The following is a 13,624-nucleotide window of genomic DNA, read 5'->3' on the forward strand; positions in this document are numbered from 1 at the left end:
GATAAAAAGTAATATTTCATTGTATTACCATAGCTATTTCCATTCTTTATATGTTTCTCCACATCCGAGGCTACGCGGTCTACAGTAGACAGATTAGTCTCTTCACAACAGAAAGTCTCTATTATAAACTACTACCATTAGCAAATAAAATGTTCTTGGGCCTCCAGCCGTGCTAAGTGGTTAAAATTCCACGAGATTTCGACCAATTACTTCTTGGCCATTGACAAGTGGATTTCCAGTTGACAGTGACCCAGCAATACGTGCCCCAAAGCTCGTGGCGCTATAACTACGTGACACGGCTGGAAACCTGAAGATGTTTTATTGAATATTACGGGCGTTAGACTTCGGGTTCTTACACTATTACTACATTATCAACCACAACATTCTATCACCAAATAACCTTCATTACAAAACAAACCCTCACAACCAAGTCATATTACAGTACACTCTACTTACTACAAACATAATCAGTAGAAAATGTTACACTTGATTTCGAAACAAATCAATGTGCGGATCTAGTCCATTTCCACTATCTCTAGGCTGCCAGGCGTATTTCTTCACTGACAACATCTCAGCGGATGACAGTAGTTTATTTAATTTCCTTGTCTGGCGAATTCACCCTGGGCTTTCTTGGATAGTGATTCTGCAAGACTAATAAGTACAGTCAATTTATCTTTTTGTCTGACAGTTTCACTTACATTCTGTCTTACGCTGATGAGTCAAACCATCGAGACCAAAAACGGTCCATCGCCAGACTTAATGCCGCCCGATGAAGTTATGGGCACATGACGCGGTAAGGAAAGAATATAAGCGGGAGGGATGGATGGTGAATCACTAGTCGACACGAACCGCAGTGCTGAATTCCACTGACGTAAGCGATTTCGACAAAGGGCAGATTGTTATGGCACGGTGTCAAAGAACGAGCACCCGCGAAGCTGATGGGCTGTTCGCGTAGCACCGCCGTGAGCATCTGTGATAACTGGTTGCATAACGGTAGGCGACTAGGTGTTGAACATGCACGTCTCACCATGGAACGGGGAGTTCGGAGACTTGCCCGGTCTATAAAACAGGATAGGTGACAGTCTGTGACAGATCAGACGACAGAATACAGCACTGATGCAGGCACAAGTGTTCAGGAGCACACCGCTCAGGGCACATTGTTGAACATGGGTTCCACAGCGGACGACCATTGTTCCCACACCAATGACATCGGTATTTACGGTTACAGTAGGCACGGGATCATGCATAATAGACCGTGGATCAATGAAGACGTATTCCATGGTCGGATGAATCACGATTATTTTTACATCAGATCGATGGTCGTGTCGGAATACGCCGTCATCCGGGCGAACGAGTGCTAGAAACATGTACCACGCCATGGACGCAGCCCATGAGGGCAGTATTACGCTATTTGTGACATTCAAAAATGGTTCAAATGGCTCTGAGCACTATGCGACTTAACTTCTGAGGTCATCAGTCGTCTAGAACTTAGAACTAATTAAACCTAACTAACCTAAGGACATCACACCCATCCATGCCCGAGGCAGGATTCGAACCTGCGACCGTAGCGGTCGCTCGGCTCCAGACTGTAGCGCCTAGAACCGCACGGCCACTCCGGCCGGCTTGTGACATTCATCTGGGCTTTCATAGGACCAACGGTAGTAATAGAAGGTACCATGACAGTTGTGGACTTCATCAACATTATTGCGGATCATCTGAATCGTGTCATGCTTGGTGTCACGGTTACTGGAATGAGCAATAGGTATCAGGTGTAGATGTGCTGTGATCGGCGACGTCATCACTGAGCCTCTCGCCTCCCACACCGCGTGGAAGCGTACAGTTACTTCGGGCACGTATGTTTAATTCACACACAACTGTAAATACAATCGGGATTTTTCACCTTATACTGTATTATTATCAACGTTTTTATTAATTAATTAAACAAATATATTTGCCTATATTTAAAAGTTTTTCTCTGTATAATATTTTATTTGATAATTCTGGGCTTCAGCACATCAAATCCTTTGTTTATAAATTTGCAGTACGTTACTGAAATCAGGAAGGCTATGACGGATGACTTGTCTTATAGTGAGAGTGTTGTCTTTCCGTGCTAGTAACAAGCAAATGGTTCATTATAAGTTAATATGGGTACTGTAAATCAACACTTTGAAGTGCAGCTGTTTTAATGGACGCTAATTTTGCGGGCAAATTACCAGACTTAAGTCGATATCCATCGTCAAGCAGACGATTTCCTAACAGTTCTCCGACTATAACACCACGTTCAAACTCACATTAATCTTGATAGCCTGCCATTGTAGCAGTAGTAACCGTTCTAACACCTGCGCCAGACACTTGTCTTACATACGTGTTACTGACTGCAGCGCCGTATTCTGCCTGTTTATATCTCTATTTGAATACGCATGGCTATACCAATTCTTTGGCGCTTCAGTGTATATTTACAGTTAATTTTTTCTCTACCAATTCTTTATTAGCTGCCAATATACACTCCTGGAAATGGAAAAAAGAACACATTGACACCGGTGTGTCAGACCCACCATACTTGCTCCGGACACTGCGAAAGGGCTGTACAAGCAATGATCACACGCACGGCACAGCGGACACACCAGGAACCGCGGTGTTGGCCGTCGAATGGCGCTAGCTGCGCAGCATTTGTGCACCGCCGCCGTCAGTGTCAGCCAGTTTGCCGTGGCATACGGAGCTCCATCGCAGTCTTTAACACTGGTAGCATGCCGCGACAGCGTGGACGTGAACCGTATGTGCAGTAGACGGACTTTGAGCGAGGGCGTATAGTGGGCATGCGGGAGGCCGGGTGGACGTACCGCCGAATTGCTCAACACGTGGGGCGTGAGGTCTCCACAGTACATCGATGTTGTCGCCAGTGGTCGGCGGGAGCTGCACGTGCCCGTCGACCTGGGACCGGACCGCAGCGACGCACGGATGCACGCCAAGACCGTAGGATCCTACGCAGTGCCGTAGGGGACCGCACCGCCACTTCCCAGCAAATTAGGGACACTGTTGCTCCTGGGGTATCGGCGAGGACCATTCGCAACCGTCTCCATGAAGCTGGGCTACGGTCCCGCACACCGTTAGGCCGTCTTCCGCTCACGCCCCAACATCGTGCAGCCCGCCTCCAGTGGTGTCGCGACAGGCGTGAATGGAGGGACGAATGGAGACGTGTCGTCTTCAGCGATGAGAGTCGCTTCTGCCTTGGTGCCAATGATGGTCGTATGCGTGTTTGGCGCCGTGCAGGTGAGCGCCACAATCAGGACTGCATACGACCGAGGCACACAGGGCCAACACCCGGCATCATGGTGTGGGGAGCGATCTCCTACACTGGCCGTACACCACTGGTGATCGTCGAGGGGACACTGAATAGTGCACAGTACATCCAAACCGTCATCGAACCCATCGTTCTACCATTCCTAGACCGGCAAGGGAACTTGCTGTTCCAACAGGACAATGCACGTCCGCATGTATCCCGTGCCACCCAACGTGCTCTAGAAGGTGTAAGTCAACTACCCTGGCCAGCAAGATCCCCGGATCTGTCCCCCATTGAGCATGTTTGGGACTGGATGAAGCGTCGTCTCACGCGGTCTGCACGTCCAGCACGAACGCTGGTCCAACTGAGGCGCCAGGTGGAAATGGCATGGCAAGCCGTTCCACAGGACTACATCCAGCATCTCTACGATTGTCTCCATGGGAGAATAGCAGCCTGCATTGCTGCGAAAGGTGGATATACACTGTACTAGTGCCGACATTGTGCATGCTCTGTTGCCTGTGTCTATGTGCCTGTGGTTCTGTCAGTGTGATCATGTGATGTATCTGACCCCAGGAATGTGTCAATAAAGTTTCCCCTTCCTGGGACAATGAATTCACGGTGTTCTTATTTCAATTTCCAGGAGTGTATTTGCCTGTAAAATCTCCTACTGTTAGTTATAGCGACTTCGTTTTTGTACCCGAATTTTTCATTGATTATTAGGCTCATTTCTACCTCCTGAAACGGCTCTCGAGGATGGAGAAATGGCATAAAACAGCATCAGGCATCAACTTTTATTTCAGAAGAAGATTCAACAGTCTACTTTTCAAATCCCTTTCATAATTCGATTCAGCAAAATGTATTGCTCACATATAAGCATTGCCAACGGCCTTGCCGCAGTGGTAACACCGTTTCCCGTCAGATCATCGAAGTTAAGGGCTGTCGGGCTGGGCTAGCACTCGGATGGGTGACCATCCGGTCTGCCGAGCGCTGTTGGCAAGCGGGGTGCACTCAGCCCTTCTGAGACAAAACTGAGCTGCTACTTGATTGAGAAGTAGCGGCTCCGGTCTCGGAAATTGACATACGGCCTGGATAGCGGTGTGCTGACCACATGCCCCTCCATATCCACATCCAGTGACGCCTGTGGTCTGAGGATGACACGGCGACCGGTCGGTCCCTTTGGGCGTTCATGGCCTGTTCGGGAGGAGGAGGGCATATAAGCATTAACAACTAAAAACGAACCGGCAAGTTCATAACTATGTATTCACTTTTGTTTCGTCTTGTTGTTCTCAAGAAAGACATGAAACTTAGTTTCCAACTTTTTTCGTTGTCTGCAGTGGTTAGTACAACAAGCGATCGCACAGCAAGCCATTATTTTTAATGAAAAACAATTCAAAACATACTCCTAGAATTTCTCAGTACAATGATAACTATAGCATAACTCTGCTTTAATCGTCAATCTCCAATAAGAACTCTTACTCGCGTCAACACTCTTGTATTCGCGCAAAACCGCAATGACATATCAATGTTATATGGCAGTGGCCGGAAATGGGCTGGCAATCATTAAAACAAAGGCGTTTTTCGTTGCGGCAGAATCTTCAAGTGCAATTTCAATCACCATCTTCCTCTTCCTAATGCGACAATGTTTTCTTGGCGCCCAGCTACATAGGGAGAAATGATCATTGTAATAAAATAAGAGAAATCAGAGTTAGCATGGAAAGATTTAAGTGTTAGTTCTTCCCGCGCGCTGTTTGAGAGTAGAACGTTAGAGAACCCTCTGTCACGCTTTTAATTGTGAATTGCAGAGTAGTGATGTAGATGTAGATACTGAGCTGTGGCTGGGTCCGCTGTGACGTCAGCGTCGCAACCTGCTACTGTGCACACATCTGGTGATTACTACCGCGCCGGCCGGTGTGGCCGAGAGGTTCTAGGCGCTTCAGTCTGGAACCGCGCGACCGCTACGGTCGCAGGTTCGAATCCTGCCTCGGGCATGGATGTGTGTGATGTCCTTAGGTTAGTTAGGTTTCAGTAGGTCAAAGTTCTAGGGGACTGATGACCTCAGATGTTGAGTCCCATAGTGCTCAGAGCCATTTGAACCATTTGATGACTACCGCGTATTCTGGTAACCGTGCTTGAGGTTTTCCCCGACGGCAATGCCACATTTCAACAGGATAACAGTCCATACGACAAGGCCAGCATCGTACTACAGTCGTTTAAGGATAGTGAACTCTTGTTGCTGTCTTGGCCACCAGATTCGTCTTATTTGTACTCGATGGAACACAACGGGGATGCCACTGGGCACCAGCTCCATGACCGCAATCCACCGACCCGTAATTTTACGGGAATTGTGTGGCCTGTTCGTAGACGTCTGATGCCACATACCCCAGAAAACCTACCAACAACTTATCAGCACAAGACCCCTCCTGTATTGCGTTCCAAAATGGGACCAACACGCAATTAGGCAGGTGGTCGTACGTTTTGGCTCATCGTTGCATCAATGTCTGCTTTCCCTCGCTGGTCACTGGTGCATGTACACGAACTCTCAAATTTGACAGTGACTCTCTAGTTCTCTGGTGAAGTACTCTCTCGCACAGCGCGATCAGTAAGCCCTGATGTAGTTATCTGGTATTCCTTGTTGTGTGTTAAACCACACTCGGGATTTAGAAGGTTTAAGATTATGCCGAAAACGTAACACTTATTGATGTATTCAGGGCTATTATGTCGTGATTGGATGAATTTCTTGTTGAAGCACAACGTTTAGTCCTCTTCTGCTGAGGAAATCTTCAAGCGGGGTTGTAGATTTTTCGAAGGTCTGATGCACACCCTGGCTGAGCAAAAAATATCCTATAAGAATAGGAAGAGCTACCCAAAAATATAATACCATACGACATAAGCGAATGAAAGTAAGCAAAGTAGACTAGTTTTCGTGTCGAACGATCACTCACTTCCGATACCGTTCGAATTGTAAAAATGGCAGTATTAAGTCTTTGAACAAGACCCTGAACGTGGGCTTCCCATGACAGCTTACTATCTATCTGGAAACCTATAAATCTGAACTGTTCAGTTTCACTAATCATATGCCCATTCTGTGAAATTAAAACGTCTGGTTTTGTTGAATTGTGTGTTAGAAACTGTAAAAACTGAGCCTTACTGTGATTTAGCGTTAGTTTATTTTCTGCAAACCATGAACGTAGATCATGTACTGCACTGTTTGAAACCGAGGCAATGTTGCACACAACATCCTTTACTACCAAGCTAGTGTCAGCAGCAAACAGAAATATTTTAGAGTTACCTTTAATACTAGAGGGCATGTCATTTATATAAATAAGGAACAGGAGTGGCCCCAACACTGATCCCATGGGCACCCCCCACTTGACAGTAACCCACTCAGACCCCACATCACAGCCGTTATCAACATTGTGAATAATGACCTTTTGCTGCCTGTTGCTAAAGTAAGATTTAAACCAACTGTAAGCTACTCCCCGTATTCCGTAATGGTCCAACTTCTGGAGAAATTTTCTGTGATCAACACAACCAAATGCCTTAGTTAAATCAAAAAATATGCCAAGCGTTCGAAACATTTTCTTTAGCCCATCCAGTACCTCACAGAGAAAAGAGAATATAGCATTTTCAGTTGCAATTGCGAATACGATTAGACTTCAGCTGCACAGTTTATGGGTGACATATGAAAATCGGGACTCGAACCCGAATTTTCCGCTTTACGCGAACGGTCGCCTTAAGCACTTCGACTATCCGAGTACGGCTCCCGAACCGACTGAAACCCCCATTTATCATCGTATATCCACGCCCTGCACTCGCACAGCTGCTGTAATTCCCGTACAGGGAATTATCGCGGCCTCTCTAGGCTTGCAATACTGTTTTGCAGTGTCTTTGTTTAACCATGTGCTATGAAATGTCTTTCAAACCTGCATGCATGTCTGTTGTAACAGATACTGCTACGATCTACGGCAGATACGAATACATTTCTTCTGTTTTATACAGCTGTAGATCGTAGCAGTGTCCGTTCCTTCAGACATGAATACATGTATAAAGGACATTGCATGGCACATCTTAAACATAGACACTGCAAAATAGTCTCTATATAGTTGTTCACAGCATATGCTTGTGGTTGACTGTCAGTTTCTCCGATTCTACAGTTTTCCTTGCGTTCTTTTAAACGTTTTTCGACCTTTCTTTAAGTAGTACCCACGTTTACGCCTCTACCCTGTAAATTCCTGATTTTGCAGAGATTTGCGAGCAACTTTGGACTACTTAAAATGTTCCTGTACCTTCCGCGTGGATCTGTAGACTACAGCAATACTCCGTTTCGACAAGATCTTTGCTATGCGGTCAGTAACGTGTTGTATCAGCGGCAGGAAAGCCTTGGATTTCGGAGACGCCTGTACATCGCTATGATCTTCATTTCATCGCTATGATATTTTAGCAGCTGTCTTAACGCTCATTTTATCTCAGCGAAGGAATACCCGTTCTTTAGCAAAGCACTGGTCAGATATCCCAATGCCGCGTCGAGCATTTTGTAAGTCGTAACGGACGCTGTATTTGCCGTTCCGCTACTGCGAGCCATCGGGCTTTCTTACATTTAGTGCGTGACGAAGAAACGAGCCAGACCTCTCAAAAATTACTTCTTCCCTGTGGAAGAAACAGCAGCAAACAAGGCTCATATATCCCGACTTTAATAACAAATGATGTGGATTCTTACTAAAAAGAACAATTTCATCACAAGCGAAAAAGGGAGATTTGGTTTTAACGTCCCGTCGACAACGAGGTCGTTCGAGACAGAGTACAAGCTGGGACTGTTTGAATGACGGGGAAGGAAATCTGTCGTGCCCTTTCAAAGAAACCATACCGGCATTTGCCTGGAACGATTTATGGAAATCACTAAAATTCTAAATCTAGATGGCCGAACACGAATTTGAACCGTCGTCCTCCCAAATACGAGTCCATTGCGTTAAATTACGTGTCACTTCCCTCGCCCAGCACGAGCGAGAATATCAAATTTCGTTGGTCTAGGCGAATATGATTCAATGATCCAATGTTCCTCAGTCGAGAGTATGCAAACATTTCTTCAGAGTGCCCTAAAGTAAAACTACTGACCAGAGAATATATTTATAGAGTTGTCATTTAGTTTCGTTAACTTAATGTCATTTTAGAATACATCTACAGATGTTTTTCCACATAACCACATAAAAATCCATTGTTTTAGTACCATCGTTGAACTTAAACACTCCTGCTCTCTTTTTACCAAGATTTCTAGGCCCTTCAGTCCGGAACCGCGCTGCTGCTACGGTCGCAGGTTCGAATCCTGCCCCGGGCATGGATGTGTGTGATGTCCTTAGGTTAGTTAGGTTTAAGTAATTCGACGTCTAGGGGACTGATGACCTCAGATGTTAAGTCCCATAGTGCTTAGAGCCATTTGAACCATTTTTTGAGAAGGCTTTTGGCTGACTACATAATATCTTTTCTTGTGGATGTGTCATTTGAACTACTGGCAGCTGCAGAGTATGAAATCAGCAGCTACTGTATAAATCAAATTTAGACGCAGACGTGAAAGAGAAATATACCACTGCTCGAGGAAAGACCTGGATAGCTTGAATCTACACAAAATTCTGGGATTAGAATTTCTAGAGGTCTGTTTCGACGACGGCAGGAGTTTGGTGGAAGCGGGTTTGGAGTTCCAATTTTCCTCGAAGAAAGTTACGTACGCGTAGCTGTGTTCGAGAGAGGCCTATATGACGATGGCTGGTCCTTTCGACAGATTGCGCAAAACATCGGTTGAGAAGATGTGACGAATGCAATGGATGAGAAAAAGCAAGAGTTATCGGCGGATTTGTAAGACCTAGACTCTCACGCAGAGAGAGGACTGAAGATTTCTACAACAGACTGTGAATGGGGATTTGTCTATATTTTGAATGACGAAAGATTACACTCACACCAGCCTATACGTCAGGTTCTCTTAAATGTTCACCAGCTCCTGCAAGACATGGCGTCGTATCAGTACCCATGACCAAGAACACGGTGGAAGCATGTACTCTTTCTGTCAAGTCTTCGATCAGGAAATCTGTGTGTTGAGGAACTCTGGTCAGTGTCAAGTGACATGGGTTACTGTTAAAGGGAGATGGGAGGTACATTAAGGTTTAACAACATCTCATCGATGACAAGGTCATTACAGAAGAAACGTAAACTCGGATAGGCAATAATGAGAAAAGAATGATTTGGGTCTTAACAATCCTTCGACAATGACTGCATTATAATTCCGATAACCACGGAAATCATGGGCAAAAATACGCGTAGTAGCAAATTTTCGTACTGTGGGGTTTGAGCGTGGGGTGGCGGGGCGTTTAAAGGTCTTTTTTTTTTTCTTGAACAACTCGAAAACCGCGGGTTCCAGCGAAAATGTTTCCCAGCAGAAAATTAAACTACATTAAATTTCCCACAAAGTAGGTTTTACTCATTTTTTCTCTGTTGGTATAAAATTAATGTTTATTGTTAACTGAAGTGAGATAAGAAAATATATTAAATGTGTTTACCACCTCAAAAAAATGGTTCAAATGGCTCTGAGCACTATGGGACTTAACTTCTGAGGTCATCAGTCCCCTAGAACTTAGAACTACTTAAACCTAACTAACCTAAGGACATCACACACATCCATTCCCGAGGCAGGATTCGAACCTGCGACCGTAGCGGTCGCGTGGTTCCGGACTGTAGCGCCTAGAACCGCTCGGCCACTCCGGCCGGCTTTACCACCTCCAAATGCAGTAGAGCCGTATTAGGAGATACGATGTACTCTTGGGGGTTTAACAGGCTGGAGTGGGGGGAAGAGGTGGAAGGGAGAGACGTGCGTGCAGACATCACATATAGTTGATGGAATGGGACTGATCATATTAAATTCTGGAACACTAATCTGCTTTAATGGATCGTTTGACTTATGCTGAAATGTCTGAATTTTTATAACACATACGTGACACAGAGAGAGAGAGAATTTAAGCCTCCGGGCCTGTTCAGATTTTGAGAAATCTGAGCCCGAGGTGAGGCATTTGATACCTCTCATGCTGTGTAAAGGAATTCCAGACAGTTACAGTGGAGATAATGATATCGACACTGTCGAATGTACACACATCAATAAAAGCTTTGCATCACCTCGGTTCCCAGAGCTCCGGAGCCTGTACAGAAAATTGGAATAGAGATCAACATAAACATCATTTCCGCCCTTTTTACTGCGCGTGAAAACCACACATTTCGTGTTGTACCACCATACAGCGAGAGCTTCAGAGGTGGTGGTCCAGATTGCTGTACACACCGGTACCTCTAATACCCAGTAGCACGTCCTCTTGCATTGATGCATGCCTGTATTCGTCATAGCATACTATCCACAAGTTCATCAAGGCACTGTTGGTCCAGATAGTCCCACTCCTCAACGTGATTCGGCGTAGATCCCTCAGAGTGGTTGGTGCGTCACGTACTCCATAAACAGCACTTTTCAATCGATCACAGGCATGTTCGATAGGGTGCATGTCTGGAGAACATGATGGCCACTCTAGTCGAGCGATGTCGTTATCCTGATGGAAGTCATTCACAAAATGTGCACAATGGGGGCACGAATTGTCATCCATGAAGACGAATGCCTCACCAATATGCTGCCGATATTGTCACAGTATTGGTCGGACGATGGCATTCACGTATCGTACAGACGTTACGGCGCCTTCCATGACCACCAACGGCGTACGTCGGCCACACATAATGCCACCTCAAAACAGCAGGGAACCTCCACCTTGCTGTACTCGCTGGACAGTGTGTCTAAGGCGTTCTGCCTGACCGGCTTGCCTCCAAACACGTCTCCGACGATTGTCTGGGCACGTCATCGACAGTTCCTTTCTCTCTGTATCTCCTCCATCCCCGAACATCACTTTGGTTCACTCCGAGACGCCTGGACACTTCTCTTGTTGAGAGCCCTTCCTGCCACAAAGTAACAATGCGGATGCGATCGAACCGCGGTATTGACCGTGTAGGCATGGTTGAACTACAGAGACAAAACGAGCCGTGTACCTCCTTCCTAGTGGAATGACTGGAATTGATCGGCTGTCGGGCCTAGAGATGGGGGATCCGCTCTTGAACTAATTCATAGAGTTGAATCTTTCAAAGGAGTGAACAATCAGTGATTCAGAAAAAAAGAACGGTAGCTCCAAACGTTTCCCACGGCAGAGAGAGAGAGAGAGAGAGAGAGAGAGAGAGACGGAGCATATCAGCAGCGCCTCTGCTGGTCAGAGCACAGTGCACGCCACACAACACAGCCAGCGCCGGCCTCTGCCCTGCTTCTACCTTGGCTGCCTGCATTGTGCAGTGCCCCATTGGATTTTGTGTTTCACGTATGCCGTGCCGTCTCTGTGCGTCGTCTGCCGTGTGCAGTGTCTGGCGCAGCTTAACTTCGCATCACACTCTGTCGGCGATCGTTTCAGTCGCACGTCCTGCCCTCTGGGCAGTTGATGCGAGCAACAGGACAGAGAGCCACCTAGCGGATAACATAGGAACTACTTGCAAAAATCTGCTCGCAAGGGAACGGACGATTTGCCTCAGAGCGGGTGAGTGGTGGCCGCTCACCGCTCCCCCCACCCTCGGAACTCTCCCGCTCAACGCTCACCCCACCGTCTCGACTCTAGCCAGAGCGTTGAGCAAAGCGACTCAGGTGTCACTCTGGTCTCTGCGGTCTCAGCTCATGCAGTAATACAGCTCGCGGCTCGACCTGCTCGACTCAGCGCCTCTGCATCGGAGTTCGTCCCCACTGGATATTGTTCTTCGTAGTAATACCGCTATGTATATTACATTATTATGTTATGTATACATCAATCGTTTTTATTTTATTTTTATTTGTTTAAACTGATTAGATTAGGTTCCTGATGACTCCTCTTACCATAGGATTTTTATTATGGACACTCGAATTTACGCTTTAATTACGAGCGAACCGATAAACGTATCGCAAAATGTGATACACCAATATTTTCCTTGTTTTATTCTGCGTAAGGCTATATGCAGCACTTTCGTTTTACAGTAAAATTTTTTTTTCTTATTCTGGTACGGATTTTGCGATTTTAGGCGTCTTCGGAAGGAAACGTTCACTTTAAAAATATATGGCTTGCGATGTATTTGTATGAGGTTAATGAAATTTTAATACATTATAGCCAAATATATTGTTAATGTAAATCTCAAGTTACAACATTTTCCGATCACCCAAAAAACCACGATAGTGCAAAATAAATCAATAATCAAAAACTTTGTCATATCGTGGAAATTTCAATAAACAATACAAAATTCTTACTCATTATCTGTGTTACTTCAAAATAGGATCAAATAAGATCAAAATACAGGTATAGTACTGGAATAAACCAAGTTTAAAGGGCAATGTGCCTTCCATTTATTTTCTATTGTAAATGAGTGGTGAGTCATGAAAAAGAGCTAATTCATTTCAGGGAGTGAACAGTTCTGATCCAATCTCTGAAAAGAACAGTTTTGCCCATCTCTAGTCGGGCCCCCTCCGTCTAATAGGCGCTGCTCATGCGTTATTGTTTACATCTTTGGACGGGTTTAGTGACATCTCTGAACATTCAAAGGGACTGTGTCTGTGATACAATATCCACAGTCAATGTCTATCTTCAGGAGTTCTGGGAATCGGCGTGATGCAAAACTTTTTTTGATGTGTGTATATTGACAGTATGTCACGCTTATAAAAGGCTCTTCAGACACAATTGGACAGGAAATGTTCGGAGGTTATAGTCTGTTTGTAAACTGAAAAACGAGCAGCGCTCGTGGTGGAGGACGTTGCCTTTTGCCGGAAGACCACTGAAGCTGCCGTAGAGCAGTTCCAGAGTGTACATAGGCTTGCGTAGTTTCTGTCTATATGCATATCTTACGTTAGTATTACTAATACCCTATAGCTATGTTTTTTACCCTACTTCATTTAACAACGAACATTAATTTTATAGCATTAAAACACTATTTTAATACCTTTCGATCTGCCATCCCCTGTACCGTGGAAACAATTAGTCATAGAGGAAAAAATGAATAGACTGTTTTTGTAGGAAATATAATGTAGTTAAATTTTGTGCCGGGAAATAATTTCGCTAGAAGAAGCAGATTTCGAGTTATTCAAGAAAAACAAAAAAAGCAACATTTAAAGGCCCCCTCCCTCCCACCACCTCCAAGTTTACACCCCACCGGTCGGGATTTTCAGTACATTGTTCATGGCAGTCCCTCCTACCAATGTACAAAGATTTGCGACTATACGAATTTTTCACCTATCTAACCAATTTTGGTCTTCAGTGACTCAACTACTAG

General features: G+C 45.3%; 1 protein-coding gene and 1 pseudogene across 1 annotated transcript in view; both read left to right on the forward strand.

The window, feature by feature from the left end:
• Positions 1 to 13,624, forward strand: part of LOC126248642 (protein artichoke) — a 191,114-nt gene that overhangs the window by 110,929 nt on the left and 66,561 nt on the right. The gene's annotated exons all lie outside the window — the stretch shown is intronic.
• Positions 4,159 to 4,276, forward strand: LOC126249871 (5S ribosomal RNA; annotated as a pseudogene).

The sequence above is a fragment of the Schistocerca nitens genome, chromosome 3 (genome assembly GCF_023898315.1).
Source record: "Schistocerca nitens isolate TAMUIC-IGC-003100 chromosome 3, iqSchNite1.1, whole genome shotgun sequence".
Lineage (NCBI taxonomy): Eukaryota > Metazoa > Arthropoda > Insecta > Orthoptera > Acrididae > Schistocerca > Schistocerca nitens.